We start from the raw sequence: 25,266 nt of genomic DNA, 5'->3' as shown, positions 1-25,266 counted from the left end.
AGAGAGAGAGAGAGAGAGAGAGAGAGAGAGTGCACAGGTATCAGATTTGCCACCTCACTCCCTGCTCTACTCTCCCTCTCTCTCTCTCTCCCTGCTCTCCCCCTCTCCCTTCTCTCTCTACGACTTCTGTTCTTTCCTTTCTACTTCTCTTTAATAAGTTTCCCATTTCTCTCATGTCTTTTCTACCACTTTCTCTCATTTCTGTTTCACTTTCTCTCATTTCTGTTTCACTTTCTCTCATTTCTCTCATTTCTCTCATTTTTCTTATTTCTGTTTCACTTTCTCTCATTTCTCTCATTTCTCTCATTTCACTTTCTCTCATTTCTCTCATTTCTCTTATTTCTGTTTCACTTTCTCTCATTTCTCTCATTTTTCTCATATCACTTTCTCTCATTTCTCTCATTCCTCTTATTTCCGTTTCACTTTCTCTCATTTCTCTCATTTTTCTTATTTCTGTTTCACTTTCTCTCATTTCTCTCATTTCTCTCATTTCACTTTCTCTCATTTCTCTCATTTCTCTTATTTCCGTTTCACTTTCTCTCATTTCTCTCATTTTTCTCATATCACTTTCTCTCATTTCTCTCATTTCTCTTATTTCTGTTTCACTTTCTCTCATTTCTCTCATTTCTTTCATTTCACTTTCTCTCATTTCTCTCATTTCTCTTATTTCTGTTTCACCTTCTCTCATTTCTCTCATTTCTCTTATTTCTGTTTCACTTTCTCTCATTTTTCTCATTTCACTTTCTCTCATTTCTCTCATTCCTCTTATTTCTGTTTCACTTTCTCTCATTTCTGTTTCATTTTCTCTCATTTCTGTTTCATTTTCTCTCATTTCTGTTTCACTTTCTCTCATTTCTCTCATTCCTCTTATTTCTGTTTCACTTTCTCTCATTTCTGTTTCATTTTCTCTCATTTCTGTTCTACCACTCTCCCTCTACTTTATTCCCTTTCACATTTTATTTCACGTCAAAGGAAGCAGTACAAAGGCAGAAAAAATATAAAATAGCCCGCTACTCACTGATCCTATAAAAAAAAAAAGTATAGAGGAGGTGCCAAAAGGGATGTCAATTTTGGGATGAAAGGTGTTCTGATATCATTAATACATTCCCCATTCCCTTCCCATCCAATAATTCTTTTTAAGGTACATTTCCTATACTATTTAACCATTTCCCTATCTCTTTGTTACCTATTACATCCCTACTGCTATTTCCAAGTCAACAGATTCCTTCCCATCTATAACTATACTATTTTATTCCTATGCTATTGAACCATTCCCCCATCTCCTTATTCCCATTCCTATCCCCATTACCATTTCCATTTCATCAGGTTTCTTCTCATCCATACCATGCTCACCGTCCCTACCATTCCCCTTCCCCATCACTCTATCCACTCCACTCATCACCACCATAGCCTTCTCTATATCTACCCCCACCTTGGCAGGGTTACCCATAGGAAGCTCAGGAAGTGGTTATCGCCATAGGCCTAAAGAGGTGCGGCCTGCAAGAAAGCGGCCCTACCCTGCTCCGCCGCTGACGCGCTACAACATGAAACGCAAGAATTTCCCTAGATTTGGGGAAATTTTTGCTCGGTGTAGGGTAATTCTTGATCGCCAGATGACGGCTATAAATAATGTCACTCCAAACACAAAGAGAGAAAGATGTCCATTTCTTTGCGAGAACATGATCAAAGGGACGAGTTTCGATTCGCCTGTGAAGTGTAAACAATGCCCTGCCTTTTGTCCCTCCCCTATCACCTCCCCCTCCTTCCCTCCTCCCTATGCTCCTCTCCCATCTCTCCCTCTCCATCCCCTTCCCCTTCCCCCTCCTTCACACCTGTAACCTTATTAAAATTAGCATACCTTTTAAGCTCGCAGGTAACACAGTATATCTCTCTCTCTCTCTCTCTCTCTCTCTCTCTCTCTCTCTCTCTCTCTCTCTCTCTCTTACTTTCTTCCGACAAACAATTTAGGAAACAACATTGACAGTAGCGAGGCAAGGTTCTGGCCCTCAAGTAAGGGCTGCCTCCAGCAGCTCTAATTGGTGTAACTGCCACAGTTTCGTTCATTGTAAGAAATATCAAAATAAACATATAAAATGTTCAGCAAAGTCTTCTACAAACAGAACATCCGACGCATTGTTCCAGGCACTTGCCTCGTGGTGGGCGACACCTTTGCCGGGGCAGGCCCCGATCAGAAATACCGATAGAAACTCAACTATATATTGCCGCTGAAATTACCTCACTATTTTTATTACTACTTTTAAAATTGAGTGGCGCCGAGGTGTATTATGGCGCTGGACGTGTCCTGCCTGGCGCATGGGGACAGTTATGGGTGTAGGGGGGGGTAGGAGGGAGGGGGAGGGGGAGGGGGAGGGGAGGGGAGGGGGAAAAGGGAAGGGAGGGACGATGGGTGTTGGGATGGGTGGCAGGGGAGGGAGGTGGAGGGGAAAGTGGGGAGGTGTTAGAAATGACTGGTGTGATGGATAGAGGGGGAAGGAGGTAAGGTATACGGTAAGGGAAGAGGGAAGGGAGGAATGACTAGTGTGTTGTTGAAAAAGTTCAATAACGTCGATTACTCCAAATTCTTTGAACTGCAAACCAACTCAAGAACTAGAAATAACGGTTTACCTATTCAGTCGAGTCGATGTAACACAGACATTGGAAGGAGTTTCTTTTCAAACCGAGTCATCCGCCACTGGAACAATCTTCCCTCAGAAGTAGTAAATGCAAATACCATCAGTCCCTTCAAATATCGAGTCGACCGTCATTTCGTTGCGTCAGGAGTAAACTAAATACCGAGGTGCTTTCATCTGTTCATCAAGCCCCAAGTGGCTGTCGAGCAGATTAAATCACCAAAGCGGGCAACCTCGTAATGAGCCAATAGGTTTTCTGTTGCCTGCATTTCCGTGTTTCCGTTTTACCCTCCCCCATCACGTTTCTCTCCATGCCATTACCACATCATTACACATCCTATTTCACAATTAGGTTAAACCATTACCACTACACCTCCCCATTACCTCAGCCTCTCCAGCGCATCCTTACCATTTTTTTCCATCGAATCCATTTCAAGGCAGTTCAACCATCACCAGTACCATTACCCTTTGTTCCCACATCCTATCCCCATCCCTCTTTCCCATTCCCTCCCCTCCATCCCTCCCACCCCCTCCCCCCCCAACCCCCCCCCCCCCCCACACCCCCCCCCCCCCCCACACACCCCCCCACCCACCCCCCCCCCCCCCCCCCGCCCCCCCCCCCCCCACTCATCCACTCAGCAGCTTCAGACCTTCCCAGACGCTTCAAACCCTACCCAGCCTCATCCCAGACCCTCTCAGTCCCTACCAGCAGTCAGTCCCGTCTCACTGCTCTTCTTTCTCTCTCCCGCAGCGCTGCCAGAAGGGAAAGGCAACTGAGAATACATGAAACAGGTGGGAGCGCGTGTTACTCCCTCGACCGGCACAGCTAACGCCACCTGACTCCCGGGGATGAGAAACAGGTGAGTCTAACTAAAAGCAGAGAGGTGAGCCACGGACATACTAATTGCCGGTGACGAGGTGAGGCGGAGGCAGGTAAAGGTAGGGGATGGATGACAGGTGTGAGGGGGAAGGAGGTAGAAGGGAGGTAGAAGAGAAAGCGGGAAGGAAAAGGTAAAGATAGAGGAAGATGTATGAAAGAAGGGAACAGAGAGAGAAGGAAATGAAGCAAACAAGCAACGGAAAAAAAAAAAAGATGTAAAAGGAGAGAGAAGGAAGTGAGAAGAGAGAAAACGGGAATGAAGATAGAGGATGCGGTATGAAAGAAGATAGAAGAGAAAGAAATAGATGTAGAAAAGAGGTAAAAAAAAACAAGGGTGTGAAAGAAAGAGAAGATGGGAGGGGGGGTAGAGGGTGAGGTATGGAAAAAGAGAACAGAGAGGAAATATGTAGCAAAGAAGAAACACAAAATAAGTTAAAGGAGAGAGAGAGAGAGAGAGAGAGAGAGAGAGAGAGAGAGAGAGAGTGGGAAGAGAAAAAGGGAATTGAAGGTAGAGAACAGATGTGAAAGAAGAGAAGAAAGAGGGAGAAAGGAAGAATAAAAATATGTAGCAAAGAAAAAACCCAAAAAAGCTAAAAGGGAGAGAGAACAGTGTGTGGGAAGATAAAAAGGAAACAGAGGATAAAGAAACAGGTATAAAATAAGAGAGAAAAAAGAGAGAGAGGGAGAATAAAACGATGTCGCAAAGAAGGAACACAAAAAAAAGATAAAGGGGAGAGAGGAAGATGTGAAAGGGAAGAGAAAAAGGGAAATGAAGATGAACAGGTGTGAAAGAAGAAAAGAAAGAGAGAGGGAAAAAACGATGTAACAAAGAAGAAACACGAAAAAGTTAAAGGAGAGAGAGAGAGAGAGAGAGAGAGAGAGAGAGAGAGAGAGAGAGAGAAGAGTGTGTGGGAAGAGTAAAAGGAAATTGAAGGTAGAGAACAGATGTGAAAGAAGAGAAGAAAGTGGAAGGGAGAATAAAAAGAATTAGCAAAGAAAAAAGCACAAAAAAGCTAAATGGGAGAGAGAGAATAATAGTGTACAGGAAGAGAAAAAGGGAACTAAAGATAGAGAAACAGGTGTGAAAGAAGAGATAAAAAGAGAGAAATTGAAAATAAAACGATGTAGCAAAGAAGAAATAAAAAAAAGAGGGAAGGAGAACAGTGTCTAGGAAGAGAAAAAGGGAACTAAATATAGAGAAACAGGTGTGAAAGAAGAGATAAAAAGAGATAAATTGAAAATAAAACGATTTAGCAAAGAAGGAACACCAAAAAAAAAGGTATAGGGGAGAGAGGAGGGTGTGGAAGGAAGTGGAACGGAAAGTCAAGGTTGAAAATGAGGTATGGAAGAAGAGAATAGAGAAAGAGAAAAAAATAGACATAGCAAACAAGAAACGCAAAAAAAAAGTGCAAAATAACTGTGTAACGGGAGAGGAAAAAGGATGTGTAGGTAGAATAAAAAGGTATGAAGGAGGGAAGAGAATAGAGAAATATTAAAAAAAAAAGACTAGCATATAGAAACACAAAAATTGATACGGATTGGAACAGACAAGGACGCTAACATACCCAAACCAACAGACACAGAGGCAAAAATGCACAACAAACCCAACAGGACCACCACCACACACACAAAAAAATCACAACCTCAAAAATACAGAAATAATAAAAACGTGCAATCAGAATCCGTAGACTTTTAAGGAGAGTGACACGGCCATAGTCTGTTCACGGAGCCTGTTCATCTGGCGCCTAGGCAGCGTTTGTTACGGCTCCTGTGATTGGCTGCACCCCTCCCTCACTCACATGCCATTCATGTCCGCCGTGACGCTACACACTTGTATTTTCTTCGTCATAGCTCGTCTCTTATTCACGACAGACCACTTTAGTTGGTACCGTTGGACTCAGCAGTAATTGAGCAGCTCAGTTATATTTATCTAAACTCGATTAAATAAAACATAAAGGAAATGTGATGAGTTGAAGTCACAAGACAGCTCCGAAATGTTTATATCACGGTTTACTTATCATCGCTTTTCTCAGCAGTCTTTGAACCAGAGTTGAAATAAATAATTTCATCTCATAGAGCAAAGTCTCCTGAACTCTTTGATGCGATCAGATTATAGATAAAACGTGACATGAGCATAACACAGAACGATTTCTAAGGATGTGTACAGCGACGACGCATGACTGCCCACTGCCTGGCCGCCGGTCGGCCGCCTCTTGTGGTGAATTAGCCTATTTTTCGTCTCCTTATTTCTTTTACTATATTGGTACCCAGAAACACACACACACACACACACACACATATATATATATATATATATATATATATATATATATATATATATATATATATATATATATATATATATATATATATATATATATATATATATATATATATATATATATATATATATATATATATATATATATATATATATATATATATATATATATATATATATATATATATATATATATATATATATATATATATATATATATATATATATATATATATATATATACATATATATATATATATATATATATATATATATATATATATATATATATATATATATATATATATGTGTGTGTGTGTGTGTGTGTGTGTTTCGGGCACTCATCAGTAATTTTTTTTTATTGTAGTTGGGATAATGCATAAGGGTTTTCGTTTGTTGCCGATGAATGCAGCGAAAGAAGTGCTTTTCTTATTCCAGTTTACAACTAAGTAATCTATTCTTCGTTCCTTTTATTTTCTAGTCATTTCTTTTCATTAACATCTATGCTCGTCTTTTTGGTGCTTTTCTTATTGCAATCTAGAACAAACTAATCTATACTTCGTTCCTTATATTTTTCAGGTATTTCTTTTTTATTAACTTGTATGCTTGTCTTTTTTGTGTTTTTCTTATTCCAATCTATAACTAACTAATATATTCTTTGTTCCTTATATTTTCCAGGTATTTCTTTTTATTAACTTGTATGCTTGTCTTTTTGGTGCTTTTCTTAGAGTGTTATAGTAGGATATCAATGTATTATTATTATTATTATTATTTAGTATCACCACGAATTAGGCATACAATTTGTCACGTATGTCTAGGTGAATCTATAACTAACTAATCTATTCTGCGTTCCTTATTTTTCTATTTACTTCTTTTCATTAACTTGTATGCTTGTCTTTTTGGTGCTGTTCTTATTCCAATATATAACTAAGTAATCTATTTTTCTTTCCTTATATATTTTAGTTATTTCTTTTCATTAACCTGTATGGTTGTCTTTTTGGTACTTTTCTTATTCCAAGCTATAACTAACTAATCTATCCTTTGTTCCTTTTATTTTCTAGTTATTTCTTTTATCAACTTGTATGCTCGTTTTTTTGGTGCATTTCTTATTCCAATCTATAATTAACTAATCTATTCTTCTTTCCATATTTTTCTATTTACTTCTTTTCATTAACTTCTATGCTCGTCTTTTCAGTACTTTCCTTATTCCAATCTATAAGTAACTAATCTATCCTTCGTTCCTTTTATTTTCTAGTTATTGTTTTATTAACTTGTATGTTCGTCTTTTTGGTGCTGTTCTTATTCCAATCTATAATTAACTAATATATTCTTCGTTCCTTATTTTCGAGGTATTTCTTTTATTAACTTCTATGCCTGTCTTTTTTAGTACTTCTCTTATTCCAATCTATAACTAACTAATCTATTTTTCTTTCCTTATATTTTTCTAGTTGTTTTTTTTATCAACTTCTATGCTCGTCTTTTTGGTGCTTCTCTTATTCCAATATATAACTAACTAATCTATTATTTCCTTATTTTTCCAGATATTTCTTTTTATTAATTCGTATGCTCGTCTTTTGGGTACTCTTCTTATACCAATCAATATCTACCTAATCTATTCATTCCTTATATTTTCTAGTTATTTCTTTTCATTAACTTTTATGCTCGTCTTTTTGGGTTCTTTTCTTATTCCAATTTATAACTAACTAATCTATTCCTCGTTCTTTATTTTCTAGTTATTTCTTTTCATTAACTTCTACGATTGTCTTTTTTAGGTTTTTTTCTTATTCCAGTCTATAACTAACTAATGTATCCTTCGTTCCTTATTTTTCTAGTTATTTCTTTTCATTAACTTGTATGCTTGTCTTTTTTAGTGCTTTTCTTATTTCAATTTATAAGTAACTAATCTATTCTTCGTTTCATATTTTCGAGGTATTTCTTTTATTAACTTCTATGCCTGTCTTTTTTAGTGATTCTCTTATTCCAATCCATAACTAACTAATGTTTTTTTCTTTCCTTATATTTTTCTAGTTATTTCTTTTTATTAACTTCTATGCTTGTCTTTTTGGTGCTTCTCTTATTCCAATCTATAACTAACTAATCTATTCTTTCCTTATTTTTCTATATATTTCTTTTTATTGATTTGAATTCTCGTCTTTTGGGTACTTTTCTTATTCCAATCAATAACTAACTAATCTATTCTTTTCTTATATTTTCTAGTTATTTCTTTTCATTAACTTCTATGCTCGTTTTTTGTGTTCTTTTCTTATTCCAATTTATAACTAATCTATTCCTTGTTCCTTATATTTTTTATCTATTTCTTTTTATTAACTTGTATGCCTCTCTTTTTTGGGTGGTTTTCTTATTCCAATTTATAACTAACTAGTCTATTCTTCTTTCCATATTTTTCTATTTACTTTTTTTCATTAACTTCTATGCTCGTTTTCTAGTACTTTCCTTATTCCAATCTATAACTAACTAATCTATTATTCGTTCCTTATTTTTCTACTTTTTTTTAACCTCTATGCTCGTCTTTTTGGTTCTTTTCTTATTCCAAATTATAACTAACTAATCTATTTTTCTTTCCTTATTTTTCCAGGTATTTCTTTTTATTAACTTGTATGATTGCCTTTTTTGGTGCTTTTCTTATTCCAATTTATAACTAACTAATCTATTCTTCTTTCCATATTTTTTGTATTTGCTTCTCTTCATTAACTTCTATGCTCGTCTTTTTGGTACTTTTATATATTCCAGTCTCTTACTAACTAATCTATTCTTCGTTCCTTATTTTTCTAGTTATTTTTTTATTAACCTCTGTGCTCGTCTTTTTAGTGCTTTTCTTACTCCAATCAATAACTAACTAATCTATTATTTCCTAATTTTTTCTAGTTATTTCTTTTCATTAACTTCTATGCTTGTCTCTTGGGGTTCTTTTCTTATTCCAATTTATAACTAATTAATCTATTCCTCTTTCCTTATATTTTCTAGCTGTCTATTTTTATTAGCTTGTATGGTTGTCTTTTTTGGTGCTTTTCTTATTCCAATTTATAACTAACTAATCTATTCTTCTTTCCATATTTTTTCTATATACTTCTTTTCATTAACTTCTATGCTCGTCTTTTTAGTACCTTCCTTATTCCAATTTATAACTAAGTAATCTATTCTTCGTTCCTTATATTTTCTAGTCTTTTCTTTTTATTAACTTGTATGCCTGTCTTTTTGGTGCTGTTCTTATTCCAATCTATAAATAACTCATCTATTCTGCGTTCCTTTTTTTTTTTTTAACTTCTATGCCTGTCTTTTTTAGTGCTTTTCTCATTCCTATTTATAACTGACTAATCATTTTTTCTTTCTTTATATTTTCTAGTTATTTCTTTTAATTAACTTCCATGCTTTTCTTTTTTGGTGCTTTTCTTATTCCAATTTATAAGTAACTAATCTATTCTTCTTTCCATATTTTTCTATTTACTTCTTTTTATTAACTTCTATGCTCGTCTTTTTGGTACTTTTCTTTATTCCAATCTATAACTAACTAATCTATTCTTCGTTTCTTAATTTTCTAGTTATTTCTTTTTTATCAACTTTTATGCTCGTCTTTTTGGTACTTTTCTTATTCCAATCTATAACTAACTAATCTATTCTTTCCTATTTTTCCAGGTATTTCTTTTTATTATCTTCTATGCCTGTCTTTTTTGGTGCTGTTCTTATTCCAATCTATAACTAACTAATCTATTATTCTTTCCTTATTTTCTAGTTATTTATTTTATTAACTTCTTTGCTCGTCTTTTTGGTACTTTTCTTATTCCAATCTATAACTAACTAATCTATTCTTCGTTCCTTATTTTTCTATTTATTTCTTTTCATTAACTTCTATGCTTGTCATTTTTGTGTTTTCCTATTCCAATTTATTATGTAACTAATCTATTCCTCGTTCCTTATTTTCCAGGTATTTCTTTTATTAACTTCTATGCTTCTCTTTTTTGGTTCTTTGCTTATTCCAATTTATAAATAATTAATCTATTTTTTGCTCCTTATTTTTTTCTATTTACTTCTTTTTATTATTTTGTAAGTTTGCCTTTTTTGGTGCTTTTCTTATTGCAATCTTTAACTAACTAATCTATTCTTCGTTCCTTATTTTTCTACTTATTTCTTTTTATTAACTTCTATGCCTGTCTTTTTTGGTGCTGTTCTTATTCCAATCTATAACTAACTAATCTATTCTTCTTTCCTTATTTTTCTAGTTATTTCTTTTATTAACTTCTATGCTCGTCTTTTTGGTACTTTTCTTATTCCAATTTATAACTAACTAGTCTATTCTTCGTTCCTTATTTTTTTAGTTATTTCATTTCAATAACTTCTACGCTTGTCTTTTTTGTGCTTTTCTTATTCCAATCTATAACTAACTTACCTATTCTGCGTTCCTTTTTTTCTTCTTATTTCCTTCCATTAACGTCTATCCCTGTCTTTTTTAGTGCTTTTCTTATTCCAGTTTGTAACTAACTAATCTATTCTTCTTTCCTTATATTTCCAGGTATTTCTTTTTATTAACTTCTATGCTCGTCTTTTTTGGTACTTTTCTTATTACAATCTATAAGTAACTAATCTTTTTTTCTTTCCATATATTTTTCTAGTTATTTCTTAAAATTAACTTGTATGCCTGTCTTTTTTGGTTCCTTTCTTATTCCAATCTATAACTAACTAATTTATCCTTCTTTCCTTATTTTTCTAGTTATTTCTTTTCATTGAATTGTATGCTTGTCTTTTTTAGTGGGTTTTTTTATTCCAATTTATAAATAACTAATCTATTCTTCGTTCCTTATTTTCGAGGTACTTCTTTTATTAACTTCTATGCTTGTCTTTTTCGGCTCTTTGCTTATTCCAATCTATAAATAATTAATCTATTTTTTCTCCTTATTTTTATCTATTTACTTCTTTTTATTATTTTGTATGCTTGTCTTTTTTGGTTCTTTTCTTATTCCAATTTATAACAACTAATCTATTCGTTCCTTATTTTCCCAGGTATTTCTTTTTATTATTTCTCTGCCTGTTTTTTTGTTTTTTTGTTTTTGTACTTTTCTTATTCCAGTTATAATTAACTAATCTATTCATCGTTCCTTATATTTTCTAGTCATCTCTTTTTATTAACTTGTATGCTTGTCTTTTTGGTGCTGTTCTTATTGCAATCTATAACTAACTAATCTATTCTTCCCTTATTTTTCCAGGTATTTCTTTTCATTAACTTCTATGCTTGTCTTTTTGGTACTTTTCATATTCCAATTTATAACTGACTAATCTATTCATCGTTCCTTATATTTTCTAGTCATCTCTTTTTATTAACTTGATTTTATTAAGTATAAAAAGAAATATATAAATGAAAAAAAAGATTAATAAAAGAAAGAAAGGAACGAAGAATAATTTAGTTAGTTATAACTAACTAATCTATTCTTCGTTCCTTATTTTCGAGGTATTTCTTATATTAACTTTTATGCCTGTCTCTTTTAGTGCTTTTCTTAATCCAATTTATAATCTAACTAATCTATTCTTCTTTCTGTATTTTTCCAGGTATTTCTTTTTATTAACTTCTACGCTCGTCTTTTTTGGTACTCTTCTAACTCTAATATATAAGTAACTAATCTATTTTTTCTTTCCTTCTATTTTTCTAGTTATTTCTTTTTATTAACTTCTATGCTTGTCTTTTTGGTGCTGTTCTTATTCCAATCTATAACTAACTAATCTATTTTTCGTTCCTTATTTTTCTAGTTATTTCTTTTTATTAACTTGTATGCTTGTCTTTTTAGGTGTTTTTTTCTAATTCCAATTGATAACAAACTAATCTATTCTTCTTTCCATTTTTTTCTATTTACTTCTTTTCATTAATTTCTATGCTCGTCTTTTTGGTACTTTTCTTTATTCCAATCTGTAAGTAATTATTCTATTCTTCGTTCCTTATTTTCTAGCTATTTTTTTATTAACCTCTGTGCTCGTTTTTTTAGTGCTTTTCTTATTCCAATCTATAAATAACTAATTTATTCTTCGTTCCTTATTTTTCTAGTTATTTCTTTTCATTAATTTCTATGCTTGTCTTTTTGGTACTTTTCTTATTCCAATCTATAACTAACTAATCTAACCTTCGTTCCTTACTTTTCTGGTTACTTCTTTTCATTAACTTATATGCTTGTCTTTTTTAGTGCTTTTCTTATTCCAGTCTATAACTAACTAATCAATTTTTCGTTCCTTATTTTCGAGGTATTTCTTTTATTAACTTCTATGCCTGTCTTTTTTAATGCTTTTCTTATTCCAATTTATAACTAACTAATCTATTCTTCTTTCCTTATTTTTCCAGGTATTTCTTTTTATTAACTTCTATGCTCGTCTTTTTTGGTACTTTTCTTATTCCAATCTATAAGTAACTAATCTATTTCTCTTTTCTTATATTTTTCTAGCTATTTCTTTTTATTAGCTTCGATGCTTGTCTTTTTTGGTACTTTTCTTATTCCAATATATAACTAACTTATCTATTTCTCTTTCCTTATATTTTTCTAGTTATTTATTTTTATTAATTTCTATGCTTGTCTTTTGGTGTTGTTTTTATTCCAATCTATAACTAACTAATCTATTTTTCGTTCCTTATATTTTCTAGTCATTTCTTTTTATTAACTTGTATACCTGTCTTATTGGTGCTGTTCTTCTTGCAATCTATAACTAACTAATTTATTCTTCGATCCTTATTTTCTATTTATTTCTTTTCATTAACTTTTATGCTTGCCTTTTTTTTTTTTTGGTGCTTTTTCTTATTCCAATCTATAAATAAATAATCTATTCTTTCCTTATTTTTCCAGATACTTCTTTTTATTAATTCGTTTGCTCGTCTTTTGGGTCCTTTTTTATTCCAGTCTAAAACTAACTAATCTCTTTTTCTTTCCTTTTATTTTCTATTTATTTCTTTTCATTAACTTCAATGCTCGTTTTTTTTTTTTGTTCTTTTCTTATTCCAATTTATAACTAACTAATTTATTCCTCGTTCCTTTTATTTTCTAGCTATTTCTTTTTATTAACTTGTATGCTTGTCTTTTTTGGTGCTTTTCTTATTCCAATTTATAACTAACTAATCTGTTCTTCTTTCCTTATTTTTCTATTTACTTCTTTTCATTAACTTCTATGCTTGTCTTTATAGTACTTTCCTTATTCCGAAATATAACTAACTAATCTATTCTTCATTCCTTATTTTTCCAGGTATTTCTTTTCATTCACTTCTATGCCTGTCTTTTTGGTACTTTTCTTATTTCAATTTATAACTTAGTAATCTATTCTTCGTTCCTTATATTTTCTAGTCATTTCTTTTTATTAATTTGTATGCTGTCCTTTTGGTTCTTTTCTTATTCCAATTTATAACTAACTAATCTATTTTTCTTTCCATATTTTTCTATTTACTCCTTCTTATTAACTTCTATGCTTGTCTTTTTAGTACTTTCCTTATTCCAATCTATAACCAACTAATCTATCCTTCGTTCCTTTTATTTTCAAGTTATTTCTTTTATTAACTTGTATGCTCGTCTTTTTTGTGCTTTTCTTATTCCAATCTTTAACTAACTAATCTATTCTTCATTCCTTATATTTTCCAGGTATTTTTTTTAATAACTTATATTTTGTCTTTTTTGTGCTTTTCTTATTCCAATCTATAACTAACAAATCTGTTCTGCGTTCCTTATTTTTCTTTTTATTTCTTTTTTATTAACTTGTATATTGTCTTTTTTGTGCTTTTCTTATTCCAATCTATAACTAACTAATCTATTCTGCGTTTCTTATTTTTCTTCTTATTTTTTTATTAACTTGTATGCTTGTCTTTTTTGGTTCTTTTCTTATTCCAATCTATAACTAACTAATCTATCCTTCGGTCCTTTTATTTTCTAGTTATTTCTTTTGTATGCTCGTCTTTTTGGTGCTTTTCTTATTCCAATCTATTACTAACTAATCTATTCTTCGTTCTTTATATTTTTTTGTTATTTCTTTTCTCTAACTTTTATGCTTGTCTTTTTTGGTGTTTTTCTTATTCTAATCTATAACTAACTAATCTATCCTTCGTTCCTTATTTTCTAGTTATTTCTTTTTATTAACTTGTATGCTTGTCTTCTTTAGAGCTTTTCTTATTCCAATTTATAACTAACTAATCTATTCTTTCCTTATTTTCCCAGGTATTTCTTTTCATTAACTTCTATGGTCGTCTTTTTGGGTTCTTTTTTTATTCCAATTTATAACTAACAAATCCATTCCTCGTTCTTTATTTTCTAGTTATTTCTTTTCATTAACTTCTAAGCCTGTCTTTTTTGGTACTTTTCTTATTCCAATTTATAACTAACTAATCTATTTTTATTTCTTTATATTTTCTAGTTATTTCTTTTCATTAACTTCTATGCTTGTCTTTTTTGGTTCCTTTCTTATTCTAGTCTATAACTAATTAATGTATCCTTCGTTCCTTATTTTTCTAGTTATTTCTTTTCATTAACTTGTTGCTTGTCTTTTTTTGTGCTTTTCTTATTTCAATTTCTAAGCAACTAATCTATTCTTCGTTCCTTATTTTCGAGGTATTTCTTTTATTAACTTCTATGCCTGTCTTTTTTAGTGCTTTTCTTATTCCAATTTATAACTAACTAATCTATTCTTCTCTCCTTATTTTTCTTGTTATTTCTTTTTATTAACTTCTATGCTCGTCTTTTTTGGTACTTTTCTTATTCCAATCTATAACTTACTAATCTATTTTTCTTTCCTTATATTTTTCTAGTTGTTTCTTTTCATTAACATTTATGCTTGTCTTTTTGGTGATTCTCTTATTCAAATCTATAAGTAATTAATCTATTCTTTCCTTATTTTTCCAGATATTTATTCTTATTAATTCGTATGCTCGTCTTTTGGGTATTTTTCTTATTCCAATCAATAACTAACTAATCTATTCTTCTTTTCTTATATTTTCTAGTTATTTCTTTTCATTAACTTCTATGCTTGTCTTTTTGGGTTCTTCTCTTATTCCAATTTATAACTGACTAATCTATTCTTCGTTCCTTATTTTTCTAGTTATTTCTTTTTATTTCTTTTTTTAACTTCAATGTTTTTCATTTTGGTTGCTTCAATTTATAACTAACTAACGAATCTATTCCTCCTTTATTTTTCCAGGTATTTCTTTTTATTATTTCTATGCTCGTCTTTTTGGTGCTTTTCTTTTTTCCAATCAATAACTAACTAATCTATTCTTTTATTATATTTTCTAGTTATTTATTTTTATTAACTTTTATGCTCGTCTTTTTGGGTTCTTTTCTTATTCCAATTTATAACTGACTAATCTATTCTTCTTTCCTTATATTTTCTAGCTATTTCTTTTTATTAACTTTAATGCTTGTCATTTTTGGTGCTTTTTTTATTCCAATTGATAACTAACTAATCTATTCCTTCTTTATTTTTCCGGGTATTTCTTTTTATTATTTCTATGCTCGTCTTTTTGGTGCTTTTTTTATTCCAATTTATAACTAACTAATCTATTCTTCCCTTATGTTTCCAGGTATTTCTTTTCATTAACTTCTATGCCTGTCTTTTTGGTACTTTTCTTATTCCAATTTATAACTAACAAATCTATTCTTCGCTCCTTATTTTTCTTTTTATTTCTTTTTATTAACTTCTATGCTTGTCTTTTTGGTGATGTTCTTATTCCAATCTATAACTAACTAGTCTATTCTTTCCTAATTTTTCCAGATATTTCTTTTTATTAATTCGTATGCTCGTCTTTTGCGTATTTTTCTTATTCCAATTAATAACTAACTAATCTATTCTTTCCTTAAATTTCCTTGTTATTTCTTTTCATTAACTTCTATGCTCGTCTTTTTGGGTTCTTTTCTTATTCCAGTCTATAACTAACTAATCTATTCTTCGTTCCTTATTTTTCTTTTTATTTCTTTTTATTAACTTCTATGCTTGTCTTTTTGGTGCTGTTCTTATTCCAATCTATAACTAACTAATCAATTTTTTGCTCCTTATATTTCTATTTATTTGTTTTTATCAACTTGTATGCCTGTCTTTTTTTTGGTTCTTTTCTTATTCAAATTTATAACTAACTAATCTATTCTTTCCTTATTTTTCCAGGTATTTCTTTTTTATTATTTCTATGCTCGTCTTTTTGATGCATTTCTTATTCCAATTAATAACTAACTAATCTATCCTTCGTTCCTTATTCTTCCAGGTATTTCTTTTTATTAACTTGTATGCTCGTCTTTTGGGTACTTTTCTTATTCCAATCTATAACTAAGTAATCTATTCTTCGTTCCTTATTTTTCTAATTATTTCTTTTCATTAACTTCTATGCTTGTCTTTTTGCTAATTTTCTTATTCCAATTTATAACTAACTAATATATTCTTTGTTCCTTATTTTCGTCTTTTTGGTACTTTTTTTTATCCCAATCTATAACTAACTAATCTATTCGATACTTATTTTTCCAGGTATTTCTTTTTATTAACTTCTATGTCTGTCTTTTTGGTACTTTTCTTATTCCAGTCTATAACTAACTAATCTATTTTTTGCTCCTTATATTTCTATTTATTTGTTTTTATTAACTTGTATGCCTGTCTTTTTTGGTTCTTTTCTTATTGAAATTTATAACTAACTAATCTATTCCTTCCTCTTTTTTCCAGGTATTTCTTTTTATTATTTATATGCTTGTCTTTTTGGTGCTTTTCTTAGTCCAATTTATAACTAACTAATCTATTCTTCCCTTATTTTTACCAGGTATTTCTTTTCATTAACTTCTATGCCTGTCTTTTTGGTGCTGTTCTTATTCCAATCTAAATTGGAATAAGAAAAGCTCTAAAAAAGACAAGCTCACAAGTTAATAAAAATAAATGACTAGAAAATATAGGGAGCAAAGAATAGATTACTTAGTCATAAATTAGAATAAGAAGAGTACCAAAAAGACAGGAATAGAAGTTAATGAAAAGAAAAACTTGGAAAATTAGGGAAGAATAGATAGAAGAATAGATTATAGAAAAATAAAAAAAAAAAACAAAGCATAGAAGTTAATGAAAAAAAGGAAATAGAAAAATATGGAAAAAGAATAGATTAGTTAGCTATAAATTGGAATAAGAAAAACACCAAAAAAGACAAGCATATAAGTTAATTAAAATAAATACCTTGAAAAATAAGGAAAGAAAAATAGATTAGTTAGTTATAATTTGGAATAAGAAAAGAACAAAAAAAGCGAGCATAGATGTTAATTAAAAATAATAATTAGAAAAATATGGAACGAAGAATAGATTAGTTAGTTATATTGGAATAAGGAAAGTTCTAAAAAAAAAAAGAGCATAGAAGTTAATGAAAAGAAATAAATAGAAAAATATGGAAAGAAGAATAGATTAGTTAGTTAAAAATTAGAATAAGAAAAGCACCTAAAAAGACAGGCATACAAGTTAATAAAAAGAAATAGCACAGAGCACAGAAGTTAATAAAAGAAATATATAGAAAAATAAGGAGAGAATACAATAGTTAGTTATAGATTGGAATAAAAAAAAGAACCAAAAAAGACAAGCATACAAGATAATAAAAAGAAGTAAATAGATAAAATAAGGAACAAAAAATAGATTAGTTAGCTATAGATTGGAATAAGAAAATCACCAAAAAGACGAGCATACAAGCTAATAAAAGAAATAACTAGAAAATAATAGGAACGAAGGATAAATTAGTTAGTTATAGATTGGAATAAGAAAAGCCCTAAAAAAACAAGCATACAAGTTAATGAAAAGAAATAACAAAAAATATACAGAACGAAGAATAGATTAGTTAGTTATAGATTGGAATAAGAAAGGCACCAAATAGACATGCATAGAAGTTAATGAAAAGAAATGACTAGAAAATATAAGGAACAAAGAATAGATTAGTTATTTATAAATGGGAATAAGGAAAGTACCAAAAAAGACAGGCATAAAATTTAATAAAAATAAATAAATAAATAAATAAGGATCAAAGAATACATTAGTTACTTATAAATTGGAATAAGAGAAGTACTAAATAGACAAGCATACAGGTTATTAAAAGAAGTCAATAGAAAAATAAGGAAAGAATAGATTAGTTACTTACAAACTGCAAAAAGAAAAGAACCAAAAAAGACAAGTTTACAAGTGATTCAAAAGAAATACCTGGAAAAATAAGGAAAGAATAGATAATTTAGTTATAGATTGGAATAAGAAAAGTACCAAAAAGACGAGTACACAAGTTAATAAAAAGGAATAACTAGAAAAATAAGGAACGAAAATTAGATTACTTAGTTATAGATTGGAATAAGAACAGCTCCAAAAAGACAGACGTAGAACTTAATAAAAAGAAATAAGAAGAAAAATAAGGAACGCAGAAAAGATTAGTTAGTTATAGATTGGAATAAGAAAAGCACAAAAAAGACAGCATACAAGTTAATAAAAAGAAATACCTGGAAAATATGAGAAACGAAGGATAGATTAGTTAGTTATAGATTGGAATAAGAAAAGTACTAAAAAAAAAACGAGCATAGAAGTCAATGAAAAGAAGTAAATAGGAAAATATGGAAAGAAGAATAGATTAGTTAGTTATGAATTGGAATAAAAATAAGCACCAAAAAGACAAGCAAACAAGTTAATAAAAAGAAATGACTAGAAAATATAAGGAACGAAGAATAGATTACTTAGTTATGAATTGGAATAAGAAAAGTACCTAAAAGACAGGAATAGAAGTTAATGAAAAGAAATACCTGGAAAAATAAGGGAAGGATAGATGAATTAGTTATAAATTGGAATTAGAAAAGCACCAAAAAGACGAGCATAGAAATAATAAAAAGAAACACCTGGAAAAATAAGGAAAGAATAGTTTAGTTAGCTATAAAGTGGAATAAAAAAAGCACCAAAACGACAAGTATACAGTTTAATAAAAAGAAATAACTGGAAAAACAAGGAAAGAATAGATTAGTTAGTTATAAATTGGTATAAGAAAAGCACTAAAAAGACGAGCACACAAGTTAATAAAAAAATAACTAGAAAATATAAGGAAAGAGAAAGAGATTAGTTAGTTATAGACTGGAATAAGAAAAGCACTATAAAAGACAGGCATAAAAGCTAATGAAAAGAAATAACTAGAAAATATAAGGAACGAATAAAAGATTAGTTAGTTATAAAATGGAATAAGAAAAGCACTAAAAAGACGAGCACAGAGGTTAATAAAAGAAATAACTAGAAATATAATGAACAAAAAATAGATTAGTTAGATATAGATTGGAATAAAAAAGTACCAAGAAGACGAGCAAGAAGTTAATGAAAGAAATACCTAGAAAAATAGGGAAAAAAAATTATTAGTTAGTTATAGATTGGATTAAGAACAGCACCAAAAAGACGAGCATAGAACTTAATTAAAAGAAATAACGTGAAAAATAAGGAACGAAGAATAGATTGGTTAGTTATTGATTGGAATAAGAAAAGCAACAAAAAGACAAGCATAGAAGTTAATAAAAAGAAATAACTAGAAAAATATAAGGAAAAAAGAATAGATTACTAAGTAATAGATTGAAATAAGAAAAGTACCAAAAAGACGAGCATAGAAGTTAATGAAAAGAAATACGTGGAAAAGTAAGGAAAGAATAGATTAGTTAGTTATAGATTGGAATAAGAAAAGAACCAAAAAGACAAGCATAAGGGTTAATGAAAAGAAATAACAAAAAAATATATAGAACGAATAATAGATTAGTTAGTTAAAGATTGGAATAAGGAAGGTATTAAAAAGACGAGCATAGAAGTTAATGAAAAGAAGCATATAGAAAAATATGGGAAAAAGAATAGATTAGTTAGTTATAAATTGGTATAAGAAAAACACCAAAAAAGACAAGCATACAAGTTAATAAAAAGAAATACCTAGAAAATATAAGGAAAGAGGAATAGATTAATTAGTTAAAAATTGGAATAAGAAAAGAACCCAAGGAGTCGAGCATTGAAGTTGATGAAAAGAAATAACTATAAAAAATAGGGAAAGAATAGATTAGTTATTTATTTATTAGAATAAAAAAAAGCACTAAAAAGACGAGAACAGAGGTTAATAAAAGAAATAACTAGAAAAATAAGGAACGCAGGATAGATTACTTAGTTATAGACTGCAATAAAGAAAAGTACCAAAAAGACGAGCATAGAAGTTAATGAAAAGAAGTAAATAGAAAAATATGGAAAGAAGAATAGATTAGTTAGTTATAAGTTGGAATAAGAAAAGCACCAAAAATGACAAGTAAACAAGTTAATAATAAGAAATACCTGGAAAAATAAGGAAAGAAAAATAGATTAGTTAGTTATAATTTGGAATAAGAAAAGAACCAAAAAGACGAACATAGAGGTCAATAAAAAAAATAACTAGAAAAATAAGAAACGAAGAATAGATTAGTTAGTTATAGATTGCAATAAGGAAAGTACTAAAAAACGAGCATAGAAGTTAATGAAAATAAGTAAATAGAAAAATATGGAAAGAAGAATAAATTAGTTAGTTGTAAATTGGAATAAGAAAAGCACCAAAAAAGACAGACATACAAGTTAATAAAAATAAATAGCTAGAAAATACAAGGAACAAGGAATACATAAGTTATAAATTGAAATAAGAAAAGCACCAAAAAAGACAGGCATACAAGTTAATAAAAAGAAATAGCTAGAAAATACAAGGAACAAGGAATACATAAGTTATAAATTGGAATTAGAATAGAACACATAAAGACGAACACAGAAGTTAATGAAGAGAAATAACTAGAAAATATAAGAAAATAATAGATTAGTTAGTTATTGATTGGAATAAGAAAAGTACCCAAAAGACGAGCATACGAATTAATAAAAAGAAATATCTGGAAAAATGAGGAAAGAATAGATTAGTTACTTATAGATTGGAATAAGAGCAGCACCAAATAGACAAGCATAGAAGTTTAAAAAAATAAATAGAAAAATACAAGGAAAGAAAAATAGATTAGTTAGTTATAGATTGCATAAGAAAAGTACCAAAAAAGACGAGCATAGAAGTTAATAAAAAAAAATAACTAAAAAAAAATAAGAAAAGAATAGATTAGTTAGTTATAAATTGAAATAAGAAAAGCACTAAAAAAGACAAGCATAGAAGTTAATGAAAAGAAATAACTAGAAAATATAGAGAAAGAAAAATAGATTAGTTAGTTATAAATTGGAATAAGAAAAGAACCCAAAAAGACTAGCATAGAAGTTAATGAAAAGAAATATCTGGGAAAATAAGGAAAGAATAGATTAGTTAGTTATAGATTTGAATAAGGAAATAACCAAAAAAGACAAGCATACAAGTTAATAAAAAGAAATAACTAGAAAAATATAAGGAAAGAAAAATAGATTAGTTACTTATAGATTGGAATAAGAAAACTACCAAAAAAGACGAGCATAGAAGTTAATAAAAAGAAATACCTGGAAAAATAAGGAAAGAATAGATTAGTTAGTTATAAACTGGAATAAGAAAAGCACTAAAAAAGACAGGCATAGAAGTTAATTAAAAGAAATAAGAAGAAAAATAAGGAACGCAGAATAGATTAGTTAGTTATAGATTGGAATAAGAAAATCACAAAAAGACAAGCATACAAGTTAATGAAAAGAAATACCTGGAAAAATAAGGAACGAAGAATACATTAGTTAGTTATAAACTGGAATAAGGAAAGTACCAAAAAGACAGGCACTGAAGTTAATAAAAAGAAATAAGAAGAAAAATGTGGGACGAGGAATAGATTAGTTAGTTATAGATTGAAATTAGAAAAGAATCAAAAAGACAGGCATAGAATTTAATTAAAAGAAATAACTAGAAAATATAAGGAAAGAAAAATAGATTAGTTAGTTATAGATTGGAATAAGAGAAGCACTAAAAAAGACAAGCATAGAAGTTAATAAAAGAAATACTTCGAAAATAAGGGACGAGGAATAGATTAGTTAGTTATAGATTGGAATAAGAGAAGCACCAAAAAGACGAGCGTAGAAGTTAATAAAAAGAAATAACTAGAAAAATAGATTAGTTAGTAATAGATTGGAATAAGAGAAGCACTAAAAAAGACAGGCATAGAAGTTAATAAAAGAAATACCTCGAAAATAAGGAACGAAGAATAGATTAATTAGTTATAGACTGGAATAAGAAAAGCACCAAAAAGACGGGCATACAAGTTAATAAAAAAAAATAACTAGAAAATAAAAGGAACGAAGGATAGATTAGTTAGTTATAGATTGGAATAAGGAAAGTACTGAAAAGACGAGCATAGAAGTTAATGAAAAGAAGTAAATAGAAAAATATGGAAAGAAGAATAGATTAGTTAGTTATAAATTGGAATAAGAAAGCACCAAAAAGACAAGCATACAAGTTAATTAAAGAAATAACTAGAAAATAATAGAAGCAAAGGATAGATTAGTTAGTTATATGTAGATTGGAATAAGAAATCCTCCCAGCCTCGTATATCAATTCCCCCTTGCGGCACCCTCCCCCCTCCCCATCCCCATCCCCCATCCCCCATCCCTCTTTTCCCCAACCGCACACCAGCCAAGTAAAAAAAAAAAAAAAAAAAACTCACCCACTCACACAAGCCCCAAACTTTACCATTTCAACCCCACCACCAGCGGCTCCTCTTATGCACACACACACACACACACACACACACACACACACACACACGCCTACACATATACCTCACACATACACACACACACCCACACACACACACCTGATCCACGGACCTTGATCCCTGCATACCCCTCCCATACCTGCATAATTTATCTCCGCTCTCAAAATACAATCCACCCCCATCTCACGGAATCAGAGGAAGGGCTGCAGAAGGGTATAGGGGAAGAAGGGTAAGGGAAGAGGAGGAGATAGATGGGAGGAGAAGAGAGGAAATGGTTATGAGGCGAAGTGGGTGGGGGTTTAATAGGTGGGAAAGAGAGAAGGAAGGAAGAGGAGAGGAAAAGGATAAAAGATAAAAAGGAAAGGAAGAAAAGGAGGAAGGAAGGGTTCAGAGGCAGTAGTAGTAGTAGTAGTAGTAGTAGTAGTAGTGGTAGCAACAGCGAAAAGAGCAAGAACATCAAAATCATTCTCTCTCTCTCTCTCTCTCTCTCTCTCTCTCTCTCTCTCTCTCTCTCTCTCTCTCTCTCTCTCTCTCTCTCTCTCTCTCTCTCTCTCTCTCTCTCTCTCTCTCTCTCTCTCTCTCTCTCTCTCTCTCTCTCTCTCTCTCTCTCTCTCTCTCTCTCTCTCTCTCTCTCTCTCTCTCTCTCTCTCTCTCTCTCTCTCTCTCTCTCTCTCTCTCTCTCTCTCTCTCTCTCTCTCTCTCTCTCTCTCTCTCTCTCTCTCTCTCTCTCTCTCTCTCTCTCTCTCTCTCTCTCTCTCTCTCTCTCTCTCTCTCTCTCTCATAATATCATCGTCAGCAGCACCTGTCGCGGCCCACCTGTGTACCTTATAGACAAGTGGGAAGAGGAGAAGGAGGAGGAGGAGGAGGAGGAGGAGTAGGAGTAGGGGGAGGATAAAGGAGAAAAGTATGAATAGAAGATGAGTAAAATACGAAAGAAAATGAAGAAGGGACAGGAGGCAAAGTAAGAACATAAACAGGAGGAGGAGGAGGAGGAGGAGGAGGAAGAGGAGAAGACGGAAGAGGAGGAGGAGAAGGTGGAATTTATCGTATATGCATGACACATCCTCGTGGACCCAGCGACATGGAGGTTAATAAAGCGCAAGAGAGAGAGAGAGAGAGAGAGAGAGTTCAAAAGTAACATGGACAGGTCTGGACGGCTGCAGCAGTATATCACCAATCATACTTGTCTCTGTTTTCTCGACCTCCAGCAAAGAATGACCTTTCCTCAGACGCTCCTTCCTGCAGTATGATCTCCGAGGTACGTCCCCAGTGCCCCGATTTGCTCAAGAACACGTCTATTGGTGGCGTTATATTCTCTTTTTGCTTTTTTGTTTTGTTTTTGCTGGCAACTTTTTCCTTTGGTAGCATGCGTGTGGGTTGGTTGGTTAGGGTGGGGGTGGGGAGGTGGGGGGATGCATGTGTGAGGGAATGCGTGGGGGAGTTGGGAGTTCGTGTGTGTGTGTGTGTGTGTGTGTGTGTGTGTGTGTGTGTGTGTGTTTTCTCCTGTCAGTCTTAATCTGTCTCCTTCAACCTGACTGTCTGCAGAAAACATAAAGAATAAGAAAATAATTTAATTGTTAGGAAACGATTTAACGCAAACATACCCAACGTTTCTCTTCTTCATTTCCAATCAAACGATAAAAATTCCCGCCTTTGATTCATCTTTCACACGTACGTTCTAGAGAGAGGAGAGAACGCCTAACTCTCTCTTCCACCTGTACGTTCTGAAGACAGTAATTCAGGCCTTTCAGATCTCATTTACGCTTCATACACAAAAGTTTGGTCATTGAGTTTCTCTTTCACACTTATGTTCTAAAAAGAGAGAAATGATGACTTTAGTTTCGCCAAGTTTGCTGTCTAAAGGCAAGAGCTCACGCCTTTCCATTCTCTTCTAACGTTTAATCAAGAGAAAATCGCATCTTTGGTTTCTCTTCCACATGAACGTTCTGAATCGGAAGAGATCATCATGCCTTTACTTTTTTGCGGTCATGAACTCACCTTTTTAGCTTCTCTTTTACTCGCACGTTCATCGCCCTTCGCCGCCAACGTGAAAAATAATCCCAACGAAGGAATTCTTTAGAGGGTGATTATGTTCTCAGATAAGGAGGCAGACGAAGGGCCTAAAAATAAAGCTAAAAACGAGCACTGTGGAAGCAGGAGGAGTAGGGAGCTGGCTAATAGATGGGCCTCATATGTGTCAGCGTTTGTTTTGTCTTATTCTCAGCCGCGCCAATGAAATACAGAAAACGAAAAATGCAAAGAAAACGGGGTGGAAATGCTACAAACTTCACGTGAGACATTTAGGAGAGACTGCATCAGAATTACTCAAATCGCACACACCGAGCCAACGAACCCGAATGCCGATGTCAGCGTTGATTGGATGATGAAGAGCTGCAAGCCCCCTTAGACAAATATGATTGGCTGGTGAAGAACACTAGATTCCTCTTAGACAAATTTCATTGGATGTTGACGAGGTGCTAGTTTCCTAAGATAACATGGATTGGATGATGAAGAGCTAGATTCCTTAGGCAGAGTAGATTGGATAATGGAAAGCTGCCGGATGCCTTAGTGCAGGTATGAGAAAAGTTTATTAATCCGAATTCCACTAATCAGACCATCTAACGACTCGAAGTTATGGGTCATTTCCTCGCTCCAACACAGTGTCATAGTAAACACCCTAACCAAAGTATAATCTACATAATGACCTGGTTTTCTACTCGGCACCAGAAATTAAGAGATTGCCTGTATAGTTTCCTCAAATTTCTTAGCTTCTTTATCAACACCAAATACTACACAAGGATATTTGGTAGTATTTTGTGCTTGATATGAGAGCTT

The 25,266-nt window shown here is 31.6% G+C and overlaps 1 long non-coding RNA gene across 1 annotated transcript in view; it reads left to right on the top strand.

Moving 5' to 3' along the window:
• LOC126981410 (uncharacterized) overlaps positions 1-25,266 on the top strand; it is a 64,799-nt gene that overhangs the window by 15,114 nt on the left and 24,419 nt on the right. Inside the window, exon 2 of the long non-coding RNA XR_007733928.1 lies at positions 3,382-3,490. This is a non-coding gene — a long non-coding RNA (uncharacterized LOC126981410). The remainder of the gene's footprint in view (positions 1-3,381; positions 3,491-25,266) is intronic.

This window comes from Eriocheir sinensis, chromosome 48, assembly GCF_024679095.1.
Source record: "Eriocheir sinensis breed Jianghai 21 chromosome 48, ASM2467909v1, whole genome shotgun sequence".
Taxonomy (NCBI): domain Eukaryota; kingdom Metazoa; phylum Arthropoda; class Malacostraca; order Decapoda; family Varunidae; genus Eriocheir; species Eriocheir sinensis.
The sequence above is the reverse complement of the archived record's forward strand: the minus strand, read 5'-3'. Positions and strand labels throughout refer to the sequence as shown.